Source organism: Phalaenopsis equestris, unplaced genomic scaffold, assembly GCF_001263595.1.
Source record: "Phalaenopsis equestris unplaced genomic scaffold, ASM126359v1 Scaffold000333, whole genome shotgun sequence".
Lineage (NCBI taxonomy): Eukaryota > Viridiplantae > Streptophyta > Magnoliopsida > Asparagales > Orchidaceae > Phalaenopsis > Phalaenopsis equestris.
The window spans coordinates 405,516-410,515 of NW_018164775.1; the positions used below are offsets into that span (position 1 = coordinate 405,516).

At 30.9% G+C, this 5,000-nt stretch overlaps 1 pseudogene; it reads left to right on the forward strand.

Annotated features, from left to right (window-relative positions):
- Nucleotides 1-969, forward strand: part of LOC110025806 — a 2,206-nt pseudogene extending 1,237 nt beyond the window's left edge.
- The last annotated feature ends 4,031 nt before the right edge of the window (nucleotides 970-5,000 follow it).

Here is a 5,000-nt window from a genome sequence, read left to right on the forward strand (position 1 = left end):
TATATATATATATAATGTGAAACGCATGCTTATATTTTATATCATTATGCGAAATGGATAAAGCTTACTAGAACATTTTAAAAAATAGAAAGATTAAATTTTAATATACTTTGTGAGTAATCTTGACCAAAAATTAAATTTTTGCTAGCGCACGACAGTTTCTTAATATGTTATTGCAAAAAATTGAATGTTTTAAAAGTCATCAACATCTAACTGTCAATATTAATAACACAAAATATTCTTATAACTATATCTAAGGTTTCCCTTAAATCCTTCAAAACTAATTTTTAAGGCAGCTTCTCCTGTTCAACAATTAACTTTTTTGATAAGCATACAAATTTGTAGGACATTTTCTTAGCCGGCACTGATCCACCCGCAATGACCATGGAATGGGCTATGGCTGAGCTGATTAAGAACCCTAAATCCATGCACAAGGTGCAACAAGAGATCCGACAAGTAGTCAAAGATAAAGCAAAAGTCGAAGAAGCCGACCTTAAACACCTCCCTTATCTACATAACGTTGTTAAAGAGACCCTCCGTCTTCACCCTCCCGGCCCATTACTTCTCCCACACGAATGCACCAAAGACACAAAGATAAAAAACTATGATATTTCAGCCAAGACAAGAGTCTTTGTTAATGCTTGGGCCATCGCAAGGGATCCAAAATATTGGAACGAGGAGTCTGAAGATTTTCGACCGGAGCGATTTGAGAAGAAGGCTAATGTTGACTTCAAAGGGCATAATTTTGAACTCATACCCTTTGGTGCGGGGCGGCGGATTTGCCCTGGTATGGTGCTTGGTGTGGCTGCGGTTGAGCTTGCTCTTGCTAATGTTTTGTATAAATTTGATTGGGAGCTGCCGGTTGGGATGGGCATTGAAGAGATGGAGATGAGTGAGAGGTTTAGGATGGTGAGCCATAGGAAGGTGCCACTTATTGTAATGGCTACTCCGGCTACTGTTTTCACTTGATGTAATGGTTTGTTTGATTTTAAGGACTTGTGTTGGAAAAAAAAAAAGGAGGTACGTATTTTGTTAGTTGGTTAAGTTGTTCTAAAAAATATCTAAAATAAGCTGACTGCCATAATAAAGCATATTAAAAAATTATGTAATAATATTAATGAATAATAATAGCAAATTATTAATAGCAAATTATTATTATTGTTTCTATTTAACTCATTATATTTCAGACTATTTATAATTATAGATGACTAATCAGATATCTAAGGATGGCACTGATTCAAAGCATGGATGGATAATATTTATCTAAATTATTTATATTTAAAATTTAAGTATATATTTGTGGGTCTCTATTGCATGCCAAAAAAATCATGATAAAGAGAAAAAAATTTACGTCCAAGCTTCACAAGAAGATTTCAAATATTGGTGAGTTTCAAGCTCTTACTTGTACAATATTGGAAAGAAAAAAAAAAATCATGGAGCCTCACCAAAATATAATGATAAACTATATTTAATAGAGAATATAAAAATCTGTCATTAGATGACATGATTATAAAGTTAGGAGTATTGATTTTATCTTTTGTTACTGAAATGGAGAATGTTAGAGAAGTATCGAATGGTGGTAGCAAAGATCAATGGTAGGTCAACATAAATTAGATAACAATACATGGTGAATGATACTAAAATCTCAATTTCATCTATATTACACTTATGTCATTATCATATATAGTAAACTTTACGAAAAGAATCTTTTATTTATATTATAAGAATATATTAGTATTTCTACATGTTCTATGAGAAATGTCCACAATCTACATCTCTCTATTTTTAATAACGTACCAAAGGGGAAATATACTGCATGGGACTTCGGTGGAAGCTACCAAAGAGATCAATCGAGATATATATATATATATATATATACGGGCTGGTTGGAATTATATATATATATATATATATATATATAGTTGATATGAATCGGCAAATGTCAGGTCCCGTGATTAGATATGAATATGGTGGTTTATGTGTTTAAATCTCAAAAGAGAAATACCCTACGCCTATAAATTTGGAGCTAAGAAAAGCTATTTTATGGTCTAGAGAAATATGTCAAATGTCATGTCATCGTGGACTGGCATTAAATCAAAAATGCAGCCTACGGCGAAATGTACTCCGAGTTGGTAGACTCTAGTTGGGGCGTATATATACTCGTTCCCTTAAACTCTCAAATATGATCCCTTCATCCATGCAAGGTGCTTGAAACTCATTTTTTCTAACCACGCAAATTCATGTCAACTTCCTCCTCTCTCGTACATCTTTCTTCACTTAAATCACCTCTAATAAATGCTTACTTGTTTGTTTCAGGCTCATACCATATATTCTTTAACTTCGTTTCCTGTTTTTGAAATATGAATGAACAAACCAATGACATTTTCTACAAGGAGATTGAAGAGCGAATCATCTTCGTCTCTTCGAATGAAGAGAATGAATTAAAACCAACAAGAAAAGACAGAGCTCCTTTGTTCTTCATCAATGGAAAAAAGATCAATTTTTTTCCCGAAGTTTTTTTGCTTGTTTGATTCCATTAATTATGGATTGGCTGATCATTGGGCGCAGCTGCGACAAAGATATATTGGAAGTTGTGTTTTGGAGAAGAGCGAATTGAGAAAGTGTTTTACGAGAATATTGATTGGATGGAGATCGTCGACAGTGATTGAGAGAAGAGGGACAAGAGTTATCATTCCGAGGGACAATGCTATGCGATTAAAATCATATAAATATGGCTGACTGTTTTATAGTAATATTTATGATTGACTTTTTTTTTAGTTTTTCTAAAACCTTTGGTGCAAAATTTTTTTACTAAATTTATATCATTAATTTGTCCCGCGATAGTCTAAATTTTTAAGCAAAAGCCGTAGGAATACATTTGTTTTTCTTTTTTTAGTAATATTTTTAATTTTATTTTTGAATTAATTTGTTATGCATTTTAATATTTTATGTTGTAAGAATATTAGTACTGTGATACGGATATGACACTATATAAATATGTTACATTTTTTTTTTATTAAAAATATAAGAAACATACATGTGTTAGAAATATATTATAATTGCACTAACATTTTAAAAACTAAGAGCTAGCCTGTTTGACATCACTTTTGTTTCATATTTTTTTTTCTAAAATTCATTATTTATTTTATATTATGTTAATAAAATAATTTAAATTATAATTAAAAATATCAAAATATATAAAAAATTATTTTGAAAATTTTTAAAAACAATTGCCCCAATCAAATGTTTTTTTTAATTTAAATCAAAACAAAACACACACACACACGCACACACACACATATATATCTATATATATATATATATAAAATAGCCTTTTACTACTTTAAGATGATAATTGTTAGTTGTTTAGTTTATGAAGTATAAAAAGTAAGTATATACTATTTTATATTACATCAATATTTTAGTCCTTTAAACAATTATTCAAAGGATCAATAACTTTTTTGTTACCAAAATCTTATATATTTACATATCTAACACCAAACTTTTGATTATATATATCTAATTTATTTAGGTTGTGGACCCTAAATCCTAGACCATATATATATATTGTTGATATGAATCAGCATACATCTATTTTTAATTTTTAGGTATTTGGCTTTGAAAAAAATAAATGAGAGGTAATCTTTTTGGGTAATTTATTTTTTAAAAGTAATTTATTTGTTTTTCTTTTTTAAATTATGGGTGGGTGCTCCCAACTCATATTCTTAAGATTCTTCATCTTCAACCAATGTTTTATACATTCAATTTCATATAGATAGCCATTTGAGACTATCTTAGTGGCCTATGAAGTTTAGCTAAATAAGGTTAGTTTTGAATACATGTAGATGTGACCTCGGTGCATTGCATCGTTTTTTTATTTTCATTTTCATGCATGTTATGTGGATCAAGCAAATTAAATAAAAAAAATTCAATTAAAATGGCTAAATTTAATATTGTTCAGAGAAGATGCTAAGGAACAATCTCAGTTATAATGACATAATAAAAAGCCTCCAATATAAATATTTGAAAATGAATTTCTTTTTTCTTAATATTTTTATTTCCCCCTCAGCACGCATATGCATGAAAGAAGTATAAAACAATACATTCTTTAACTTTTTCTTAATTTGATGCTTTGAGAATCATGTTTTGCTTTTCTATTGGTAAGATGGGAAAAGTATCTTTATTCTTTCATATTTACTTATTCCTTTCTTGATCTTATTCTCTTATTTTTTTCTGACACCTCCCTCTATATCCCTATATTCTCCAAGATGAACTTTCACAAAATCGGGACCTTAAATCCACTGCAAATCCCACCTAAAGCTCTCAACCAAGCAATGCAATGCTAGAATCGAGTTTTATTGTCCGTTTCTCGACGTTAAAAAAAGTTCACTAAATCAATTCATCCACTCCTTTTCATAAACATATGCTAAGCTAATCATTCACAGATAATTTTAGCTAATTATCCTACCTAAAATAGATTGTTAGATATGAACCAGCGTCCGTAAATCCCAAAAGAGAAATAATCCACGTCCGTAAATTTGATGCTAAAAAAAGCTATTTTATTTTCCACAAAGTATGACAAATGTCAGGTTCCCGTAAACCGCCACTAATTATGGATTCAGAATTAATCACGCAGCCTATGACGACATGTAGTCCGAGTTGGGGCTTATATATACTCGTCCCCTTAACCCTCAAATATGATCCCCCATCCATGCAAGAAGCTCGAAACCCATATTTTTCAACCACGCAAATTCATCTCGTCTTCCTCCTCCTCTCTCGTACATCTCTCCACTTAAATCACCTCTAATAAATTCTTAATTGTTTGTTTTGGGCTTATACCACCAATTCTTGAATCTCGTTCTCTATTTTTGTAATATGGATGACCAAGGCAACGACATTTTCTACAAGGAGATTGAAGAGCGAATCATGCTCGTCCCATGCTCGTCCTTTCAGATGAAGAAAATGACTTAAAACCAACAAGAAAAGACAGAGCTCCTCTG